The sequence below is a fragment of the Canis aureus genome, chromosome 29, assembly GCF_053574225.1.
Source record: "Canis aureus isolate CA01 chromosome 29, VMU_Caureus_v.1.0, whole genome shotgun sequence".
Taxonomy (NCBI): Eukaryota; Metazoa; Chordata; class Mammalia; order Carnivora; family Canidae; genus Canis; species Canis aureus.
In genome coordinates, this window is record NC_135639.1 from 20202425 (window position 1) to 20214432 (window position 12008).

Consider the following 12008-nt stretch of genomic DNA (forward strand, 5'->3'; position numbering starts at 1 on the left):
TAAGACAATGTTGCCTCAAATTCTGCAACTGAAGGTGACTTAATCTTATGCAAAGATGTACATAGTAATAACTAACCATAAAAGCAAATATTCAATGAGCATTTGTTATGTACTAGATATGGCTTTAGATATTTTTGTATGTATTCATTTCATTCAATTCTCATAGGAACCCTGAAATTTTGGCCTAGAGAGTTTATTTATTTAACATTTTACATCATTCCAGGAATAAAGATTATTCCTACCTGTGAAAGGTGGGTTACAAGTTTAGTTTTAAACCTTCTACTAGCTAGTGTAAAAAGATTCTGAACTACTGTGATGTTTGATCTCCCCTCTATTTTTTTTTTCTGAAATGCCTATAGCCCTTCAGAATGGACATGGTGGCTTGACTTATTGCGTTTCTATCTAAATAGCTAAAAGGTGAGTAGTAGTTAAGAGACACAATATCTTAACGATATCCTCTTGCCTATAACATGCCATACTGAAGACAAGTGGGAATATAAAGCAAAGCAGTAATATGAAAGTAGGAAGTATGGGGCAGCTGAGTCTGAACATGTGTTTTGGGTCTACCAGGAATCCAAATGTCAAAGCTGGTTGTGACAAAGCCTCTTTAGCAGCAGCTCTGGCTTCAGAGCATGATGTGAAAAGAGCAGGTGAACAGCCACTAGACATCATGCTACATCTGTGCACACAGATGGCAACACCATCAATTGCATCATCCTAAAACATGAAGGCAGTGACAAGTGCATCATAAATAGTATCACAACCAGACTGATGGCTTTCTTAAATCCACAGTAGAGAAGAATAATGAACAAATTTACTAGCCACATTTTTATTTGTCAAAACCAATCCTTTTTGATGGTGAGATGATCTGACTTAAACTCACAAGTGTCTATTATTAAATTAAAATGTGAAAAAAATGTGTGGGTGTCCCCACATTTGTTTATTAGCCTTATTCATTTTCTCATCTCACAGCAGAAGTCCACTTAGGTTATGTTTCTATAATTAACCCAAACATAAGATGAATGTTGCAGAAGTCAAAGCAGACTCCTGATTCATTAACTTACTCAATAGTTTCTCTTCTTCAGTTTATCAGTTCACTGATTGTTCTACTCTTGTATAGATATTAACCACACTTTCATCTTTAACTACAACATTTTTGTGATCCCCAGACTGGTGTTGAAGAGAATCATCTATCTTTGAATTGAACTATTAAAAGTAACTCATATTGTCCAGTCCTAGAATATAAAAACAAAGTGAATCTGATGGAGATGCTTGGATCTATTCTATGTTTTTATTAAGCAGTATTTTAAGTGTTCCAGGCAATGTTCTTCTCTTTGTATGTTTTCAGAAGCAAAGCTTCTGTCACATTGCTGGCTGGTTCTTCTTTGAAGCACAACTGGTGCATTCACCATTTCCTGTATAGTTACTGACATCTCTGCTTTTCATGGAGATATATTTCTTTTCAGGGGCAAAGAAAAGTAAATCTCCATAGCTGAGTATTAGCAGTGATCAAAGTACAGAGGGTCCCAGAGTCCTGGCAAGCACAGAACCTCAACCTGGAGGACCCTGTAGCCTGGCCCCTTACTAGTCTTTTCCCATAGTTTTGTTGGCACAACTGCGCGTGAATTTCCTTGTCTGCCTTTAGTTCCATAAACAAAATATTGTCTAAAAAATAAAAAATAAATAAATAAAAAAGAAAATACTATCTAGGTATAGCACTGACGGTTGAATTTTGGCTTACTTACAAACACAAACAGCCAATGTCATTGGATAGTGAGGCTCTGCTGATACTAACTTCAGCCATTACCCTGGAGGTGAGTCCATTCCCTCTCTCACTGATCACAACACCAACAGGAGCCCCATTGCTTTACATATAAATATAATACCATAATATTTCTGTGAGACAGAGATCCAAGAAGATATGATGTAATTCCTGCCTGTCCATAAACTTTCCCACTGGACGACACAAAAGTGTGTAAAATTATATTTCTATTTCCTCGCCTTTCCATTTTAGAGGTGAAATTTATATGCCCTGTCAGAGAGAGAAGCAAAACCTTCCAGAACAAAAAATATATGCACTTTTCTTCTTTTTCCTTTTTCCTATCTTCATGGCATACATAAAAATTAAGTCCTAGGCTATAGTGTAGCTTCCCTGCTTTCATTGCCCATATGATTTTTTCCCCAGAATTTATGCTTCTTAATATACTAAGAGGGTAGTGCTATTCCCTGATAGATGCCAACCTGACATTCTGAGCCATTGGGATGTTTGTTCTCCCCTCTAATTTTCTGAAATGCCTACCGTTCATTTTCATGGTTGTATTCATATAATATGCTCATAGTTCAAATATCTATCTTCCAAGATCACATTTTTGAGGTAATGGCATTGGTCAAAGGAGTTATTTGGTTAGTGCACAGGGCAGTGTCTCAACTGCTGCACCCCTCTCTGTTAATATTGCTCAGGTTTTTTTTTTTTAAGATTAAAAAGAATTATTTATTCACGAGAGAGGCAGAGACATAGGCAGAGGGAGAAGCAGGCTCCCTGCTGGGAGCTTGATGCGGGGACCCCATCCCAGATCCCAGGATCATGACCCCGAGATCATGACCTGAGCTGAAGGCAGATGCTCAACCACTGAGCCACCCAGGCTTCCCAAGATTGCTCAAGTTTTGCTTCTTATTATGCAGACCTGTTCTGAGAGTTCACCACGTGCTGAGAAAGAAGTCGGGCAAGGTGGGCCAGAACTATTTATTCTAATGAACTTACTGCATTGTGAAACCATCATTATAAATCAGTTTTAGAACATTTTCAACATCAGTAACACTGCTAATGCATATTCCCTACTAATCCCCATTCTCACATCCTATCCCTAGACAATCACTAATCTATTCTCTGTCTTGATAATCTTGCCTTTTCTGGATATTTTTAATAAATGGAATCATAAAACATCTGATCTCTTGTCTCTGGTTTCTTTCACTGAACCTATGCTTTTGGGGTTTATCTATGTCATAACATGTGTCTGTAGTGCATTACTTTAAATTGCTGAACAATGTTCCATTGTACAGATATATGACATTTTGTCTATCCATTCACCATTGATTGACTTTTATGTTGTTTCCAATACTGGTTGCTTATGAATAATGTTAAAAACATTTGGTTGCAAGTCTTTGCAGGGACATGTGTTTTCATTTTCCTTCAGTAGATATGGAACTATTTTTAAAAACATCTTTATTGAGTTATAATTCATATACAATAAACTGAATATATTTAAAGTGTACAGTTTGAAGAGTTCTAACATATGTATACACCTGTCAAACCATTACCACAATCAAGGTAATGAACATCCATCACCCCCAAACAGATCCTGCTGCTTTGTAATCTTCCTGTTTATCCTTTCCCACCACTCCCATTTTCAGACAACCACTGGCTTTTTTTCTGTCACTATAGATCAGTTTTCATCTTCTAGATTTTATATGAATGAAATTATAAAGCATGTGTTCTTTTTTTGTATGGCTTCATTCACTCAGCAAAATTATTTAGATCTATCCGTGTTGTAGTGTATATCAATATTTCATTCCTTTTTTATTGATGAATAATATTTCATGGTCTGTATATACCTCAGTTTATTTATTCATTCATCTGTTGATGAGTATTTGAAGTGTTTCCATTTTTTTGCTTATTACCAACAAAGCTGCTTTAAACATTCATATTTGTATGAATACAGCCTCTCCTTTCTCTTGGGTAAATTCCCAGGAATGAAAAGTCTGCACTATATTCTATGTGTATGTTTAGCTTTGTAGGAAATTGCTAAGTCATTTTCCATAGTGGTTGTTCCACATTTTACATTCCCGCAAACCATGCATTGAGAGTTTCTAGTCCTCCAGATCCTTGCTATCTCATTACGGTCAGTCTTTTTTAATTTTAGTCATTCTAATAAGTATGAAGTGTTATTATACCGTGTTTTTAATTTGTATTTTTCTAATGACTAATGATGCTGAGGATCATTTCACGTGCGTATTTGCCATCTGTGTATCATCTATAGTGAAGTATCTGTTTAAAACTTTTGCCCACTTTTAAAAAAAATAGGATACTTAGCGGCTTCCTGTTCTCAATAAAAGTAATAAATTGGATGTGAACACACACACAAAAAATAGGTTGTTTGCTTTCTGAATATTGAGTTTTGGAATTCTTTATAAATTCTAAATACAAGTCCTTTTTTAGACATATGCTTTGCAAATATTTTCTTCCAGTCTATGGCTTGTCATTTTATGAATCAAAAGAAAGTTGGTGCAGCTATATTAATATCAGATAAAGTAGATTTCAGAGCAAGGAATATTACCAGATAAAAAGAAGTTCATTTCATAATGATAATAGGGTCAATTTATCATGAGGACATAGCAATTCTAAACATTTATGCAGTTAATAACAGAGATTTAAAATACACGAAGCAAAAACTGTTAGAATTGTAAGGAGAAATAGGCACAATAATAGTGGGAGATTTTAATCTGTCCCTCTTAATAATTCATAGAAAAAGTAGGCAGAAAATCAGGAGGGATATAACAGATTTGAATGACAGTATCAACCTATTTCACCTGACTAATATTTATAGAACATTCCACTCAACAATGTGTAGCAGAGTATACATTTTTTTCCAAGTATACATGGAAAATTTGCAAGATGGACCATACTGTGGCCCCAAAAATAAATTTAAATAAATTTCAAAGTATTTGAATTACACAACATATTTTCTTTGCCCCCACAATGTTATACATGCACAAAGCATGACTTAGACTAATCACCAACTCTCAGGGCCTGTGTCCTCCGTGGACCTGGTTGCCATAGGTCTTCTATGTGTCTGTCCAGCTCACAGGGGAATCATAGGCATTTAGCTGCATGTTCCCAGGTTGCCCAGATCACATCCAGCTTAACCTACTCTCAACAAATACACTCAGAACCTTCCAAAGCCCTGAGAAGTTCATCTAATTTTAATTCCTTCTTAACTCTTCATTGATCTAATATATAAATGTCAGCTTGCTCTGCCCTAATACTGAGCCAACATGCTCATTATAAATCACTCATATCACCTTCAAAAGGCAGCTCTAATCAATATGCAAAATGTTAATATTTTGCATGGAAAAATTGGATTATTTCACCACTCCCATGATGAAATTTATAGTATAATCCTTTTGTCTCCAACCTAAGGTATGTTATTAATGGAGGAAGCGTGGTATGCGATAAAGGGTATGGGCTCTAAAGACCAGCTGAGCTGAATTCAAATATCAGTTCTGAAATTATTAGGAAAGAGGGCCTGAGCCAGTCACTAAAATTCCCTGAACCTGAGCTTTCTCACTTAAAAACAGAAATTAATAACTACTAAGTCATGATTTTGCTCCAAGATTTAGTGTATGGCGTAAAGCACCAACCTTGAATACAAACACAATAAATAATGGCTCTTATAGTCAAATATTGATTATACAGGGATATGTTAATAATGGTAAAAAGTAAGAAAAGATATTTTGTTATTTTTTATGATTTAGGATGACTATATATATATGCATCTATGACATGCATTATTTGTATTGACAATGTATATATGAATCGAAATAAAAATATATGCATACATAATTTTAGTAAGCATATGTACACTTTTATTGTCACATGTTTTATTTTAGGCTTCTTCTTCTTCTTCTTCTTTTTTTTTTTTTTTTTTTTACTTTTTGGCCTCCTTCACTCATTTCTCCTTCTCACCCCCTGCCTCTGCCAATCACCAATCTGTTCTCTTTATCTCTGAGCTTGTTTTTTTTTTTTTTTGTCTGTTTTGTCTTGTGTTAGATTTCATTTATAAGAGAAATCATAGGGCAGCCCTGGTCACCCAGGGGTTTAGTGCCGCCTTCAACTCGGCGTGATCCTGGAGACCTGGGATCGAGCCCCACCTCAGGCTCCCTGTATGGGGCCTGCTTCTCCATCTGCCAGTGTCTCAGCTTCTCTCTCTTTCTGTGTTTCTCATGAATAAATAAATAAAATCTTTTTTAAAAAATAAGAGAAATCATATGCTATTTGTCTTTCTGTCTGATTTATTTCATTTGGTATAATGTCCTTGAGGTCCAACTATGTTGTCACAGATGGCAAGATTTCATCCTCATATATACACACATACCACCATTTCTTTATTCATTCATCCATTGATGGACACCTAGGTTGTTTCCATATCTTGGCTATTATAAGTAATGCTGCAATGAGAACAGGGGTGCATTTATGTTTTTGAATTAGCGTTTTCATTTCCTTTGAATAAATACCCAGAAGTGGAATTGCTGGATCATATAGTAGTTGTATTTTCAGATTTTTGAGGAACCTTCATTGTTTTGTTCCATAGTGGCTGTACTGATTTACATTCCCGCTAACACTGCACAAGGGTTCCCTTTCTCCAACATCCTTGCCAACACTTTTTATTTCTTGCCTTTTTTACGTCAGACATTCTAACAGCCATGAGGTGATATCTTATTGTTTTGATTTACATATCTCTAGTGGTTAATGATATACAGTATCTTTTCAAGTACTTGTTGGCCATCTGTATGTCTTTTTTGGAAAAATGTCTATTCTGATTTTCTGTGCATTTAAAAAAATCTGGTCTTTTTTTTTTTTTTTTTTTTTTGCTGTTGAGTTGTAGGAATTCTTTATACATTTTGGATATTAGCTCCTTATCAGGCATATGATTTGCAGACATTTTCTCCCATTCCATAGGTTGCTTTTTCATTCTGTTGAAAGTTTCCTTTCTGTATAGAAGCTATTTAATGTGATGTGGTCCTTATTTTTGTTGCTTTTGCTGTCAGATTGAAAAAAATCATCATCAAGACCAATGTCAAGCTGTCTATGTTTCCTTCTAGGAGCTTTATGGTTTCAGGTCTTATATTTAAGTCTTCACTCCTTTTTGAGTTAATTTTTGTGTATGGTGTAGGATAGTGGTCCAGTTTCATTCTTTTACATGTGGTTGTCCAGTTTTCCCAATACCATCTGCTGAAGAGACTAGCACTTCCTCATTGTATATTCTTAGCTTCTTTGTCATAAATCCATTGACCATATATGCCTGGGTTTATTTCTAGGCTCTCTCTACTGTTTCATTGATCTCTGTGTTTGTTTTTATGCCAATATCATACTGCTTTAATTACTATGAGTTTTCTAATATAGTTTGAAATCAGGGTTCGTGATGCCTCCTGCTTTGTTCTTCTTTCTGAAGATTTCTTTGACCTTTTGTTTGTTTTGTTTTTGTTTTTGTGGTTCCATACAAATTTTAGGGATAAGTTTTTAGTTTCTTAGTTTACTCAGCCCACCGAATTGACTATTTGTAATGTTAATACATGCAAGGTATTTTGCTCTTAGGAGAAAGGTGTTAGTAGAGATCACATAGTCTAATAGTTAAACTGGGAAATATATAGAGTTTTAGACCCTGGGTACTTATGAAACTGTAATATTATTTGGAGAAGAGGAGGGAAATAGTTGGGAAAGTGAAGAAGAAACCCTCATTGGCAAAAACAGGTAGTACTGTGGCTGACCTCTGGTTGTTCAGCAAAGCCGGTGTCCTCTTCTTCTTTGGTACACAGCTGTACTTCATTTCCAGCCTGCTGGGTGGTTAGGCATGGTTATGTGACTGAGTTCTTGCCTGTGGAATCTGAGCAGAAGAGCAGTGCTTAAGTTATTTTTATTTTTTATTTTTTTCAGTGCTTAAGTTATATGCCTGGCCCATAAAAGTCCTTCAGCATGTGCCCTTCATTTTCCTTTTAAATGGTAGGTCACAGTGAGACTCTGGAGGATTATGGAAGAATCTTGAATCCCTGACTCATCACAGGGAGAAGTGACTCCTACCAACCACGCACATGGTCCTAGCATTTTTACTTAAGCAAGAACTCTGTTACTGTGCTTGACCATTGACATTTTGGGTTTATTTATTTCAGCAGGTGGCATACACTAACTACTACAATCTAGTACTGCTTTTTGGTCACTTGGTCTGCCTAGTAGATCATGCAGAAAACAGAAATAGGTTGTTATGTAACAGATAAATGTGTTTTCTAAGTAATAGCTACAATTGAAATTAAATACATTTGCTTTAAATCTACTTTTGTAATATATTTTGATAGTTCTAGTTTTGTGCTAGTCATATTTTGTATTTACCTGTGACCTTTCATCCAGCTTCACTTCCCCCAATTGATTAAGAATTGTCTGAATTAAAATTTGTGATAAATACTTAAATAATTGGCTGCATTACTGTCACTTAGAAGATCCTTGGCCCTTCTCTAAACTACCCATCCTTTAAGGCCTATTTACCAGATGCCAGGTACATTCTACACATACTATTTGCCTGTACTACGCCAAGCCTATGAAAGTACTATTGTTACTCAGAGGTCAGGGAAGGGAAAACTCAAGTACAGAAAAGTCAGTCAGTGTGACCAAGGTCATCCTGTGAGAAAGTGACAGAAGCAGCTGTCTCAATGGGAGTCCAAATTCTTAACCACTCTCCTCTAGAAAACCTCTCATGTTCTGTGATCTAGAAATGTCCCTGACTGGCAGAGCCCAGTAAGTCAAGACTAAGATCAAGGACAAATTTAGAGGGCTGATGTAATACCCAGGGCAAGAGATAATGAAGATCTGAACACTGGTTATGGGGAGGAAAAGAAGTGGCACTCAGTGTGGGGCAGGCACAGTTTCCTAAAGGTCTGCATTTCCCACCTTTGTGCCACAAAAATGATGATGGCTCCCTCCCCTCATATGAGACTGGTTTCCATATATGTTTTGTAAAGATTTATTTATTTATTTGGGGAGAGAGAGAGAGAGAGAGAGAGAGAGAGAGAGAATGAGAGCATGCATTCATGGGGGCAAGGAGCAGGGGGAGAGGGAGAAGGAGAGAAGCTAAATCCCCATCCAGCAGGGAACCCAGAGTTTGATCTCATGACTCTGAGATCATGAGCTGAGCTGAAATCAAGAATGGAGGCCTGATTGCTGAGGCTAGGACTTCCAGTACTATGTTGAACAGCAGTGGTGAGAGTGGACATCCCTGTCTTGTTCCTGATCTTAGGGGAAAGGCTCCCAGTGCTTCCCCATTGAGAATGATATTTGCTGTGGGCTTTTCATAGATGGCTTTTAAGATGTCGAGGAATGTTCCCTCTATCCCTACACTCTGAAGAGTTTTGATCAGGAATGGATGCTGTATTTTGTCAAATGCTTTCTCTGCATCCAATGAGAGGATCATATGGTTCTTGGTTTTTCTCTTGCTGATATGATGAATCACATTGATTGTTTTACAGGTGTTGAACCAGCCTTGTGTCCCAGGGATAAATCCTACTTGGTCATGGTGAATAATTTTCTTAATGTACTGTTGGATCCTATTGGTTAGTATCTTGTTGAGAATTTTTGCATCCATGTTCATCAGGGATATTGGTCTGTAATTCTCTTTTTTGGTGGGGTCTTTGTCTGGCTTTGGAATTAAGGTGATGCTGGCTTCATAGAACGAATTTGGAAGTACTCCCTCTCTTTCTATCTTTCCAAACAGATTTAGGAGAATAGGTATGGTTTCTTCTTTAAACGTTTGATAAAATTCCCCTGGGAAGCCATCTGGCCCTGGACTCTGTGGAATCAGAAAGGACCCCGAATAGCCAGGGGAATTTTAAAAAAGAAAACCATATCTGGGGGCATCACAATGCCAGATTTCAGGTTGTACTACAAAGCTGTGGTCATCAAGACAGTGTGGTACTGGCACAAAAACAGACACATAGATCAATGGAATAGAATAGAGAACCCAGAAGTGGACCCTGAACTTTATGGGCAACTAATATTCGATAAAGGAGGAAAAACCATCCATTGGAAGAAAGACAGTCTCTTCAATAAATGGTGCTGGGAAAATTGGACATCCATATGCAGATGAATGAAACTAGACCACTCTCTTGCACCATACACAAAGATAAACTCAAAATGGATGAAAGATCTAAATGTGAGACAAGATTCCATCAAAATCCTAGAGAAGAACACAGGCAACACCCTTTTTGAACTCGGCCACAGTAACTTCTTGCAAGATACATCCACGAAGGCAAAAGAAACAAAAGCAAAAATGAACTATTGGGACTTCATCAAGATGAGAAGCTTTTGCACAGCAAAGGATACAGTCAACAAAACCTAAAGACAACCTACAGAATGGGAGAAGATATTTGCAAATGACCTATCAGATAAAGGGCTAGTTTCCAAGATCTATAAAGAACTTATTAAACTCAACACCAAAGAAACAAACAATCCAATCATGAAATGGGCAAAAGACATGAACAGAAATCTCACAGAGGAAGACATAGACATGGCCAACATGCACATGAGAAAATGCTCTGCATCACTTGCCATCAGGGAAATACAAATCAAAACCACAATGAGATACCACCTCACACCAGTGAGAATGGGGAAAATTAACAAGGCAGGAAACAACAAATGTTGGAGAGGATGCGGAGAAAAGGGAACCCTCTTACACTGTTGGTGGGAATGTGAACTGGTGCAGCCACTCTGGAAGACTGTGTGGAGGTTCCTCAAACAGTTAAAAATAGACCTGCCCTACGACCCAGCAATTGCACTGTTGGGGATTTACCCCAAAGATACAAATGCAATGAAATGCCGGGACACCTGCACCCGGATGTTTCTAGCAGCAATGGCCACGATAGCCAAACTGTGGAAGGAGCCTCGGTGTCCAACGAAAGATGAATGGATAAAGAAGATGTGGTCTATGTATACAACGGAATATTCCTCAGCCATTAGAAATGACAAATACCCACCATTTGCTTCAACGTGGATGGAACTGGAGGGTATTATGCTGAGTGAAGTAAGTCAGTCGGAGAAGGACAAACATTATATGTTCTCATTCATTTGGGGAATATAAATAGTAGTGAAAGGGAATATAAGGGAAGGGAGAAGAAATGTGTGGGAAATATCAGAAAGGGAGACAGAACGTAAAGACTGCTAACTCTGGGAAACGAACTAGGGGTGGTAGAAGGGGAGGAGGGCGGGGGGTGGGAGTGAATGGGTGACGGGCACTGGGGGTTATTCTGTATGTTAGTAAATTGAACACCAATAAAAAATAAATTAAAAAAAAAAAAAGAATTGGAGGCCTGACTGACCATTCAGGTGCTGCTGGTCTCCATATCTTTAAATTTGAAGAGCAGAGCTGGAAAAATGCGAATCTTCTACTTTCCAAAGTAAGCCTGCTTCTCCCCTCCCTCTGGTTCCCAAAGTAGCTTGCAGGTCAACTATCTCCTCCATAAATAAAATGCGTTCCCCCTTCTCTGAGTTGACCGTTGAGTTATAGTTTTCTTCTTCTGCAAAGGCTTATCAAGATTTTTAAGGATTATAAAGATGAGCAATTATTTATGCTGACGAAATTTCCCACCATCACTTCTCCTGGGAGAAAATGCCTGGTCTATCGCCAAGTCTCAGAGCAAAACAACTCATTATTTCGGACAATTTTCTGGTCATCAGTAGTAAGTTACGATTATCCTGCTTTGTGCTTCCAGAAACCTCTGCCTGGCCTCAAGGAGGCATTACCTATTTGCAGAAGCCTTGAAACACCACCAGACCTGTTCAGGCAACACTTTCCCTGCTGCTGCATTCTGATTGCATTATGAATTCCTCGATATTTGTGGTATCATGTGTAAATAACAATTTGCAGCATTCCTGAACACTCTTTGCTATCCAAGTGTAGTGTAATAAAAAATGTATCCATAATTTGGTCACCAACTTATCTTTTCCTGCTCTGATGATTTGAATCACAAGACCAGAGATAAACAGGCACCTTGCACTTCTTAGCACATACTATTTAATGTCTACAAATACTGCCACGTTCAGCATTTCCCCTCATCCTCAACTTCGCATAAAGTTCTTTTCTTTGTGGTTATTATAGAGGTCAGGGAGGCCAGCTTTTCTTGCTGAACACCCCAGGATGCTTTAGGCAGTGACAAAGCCACAGAAAAATTATGACATTTGGAAAGTAAAA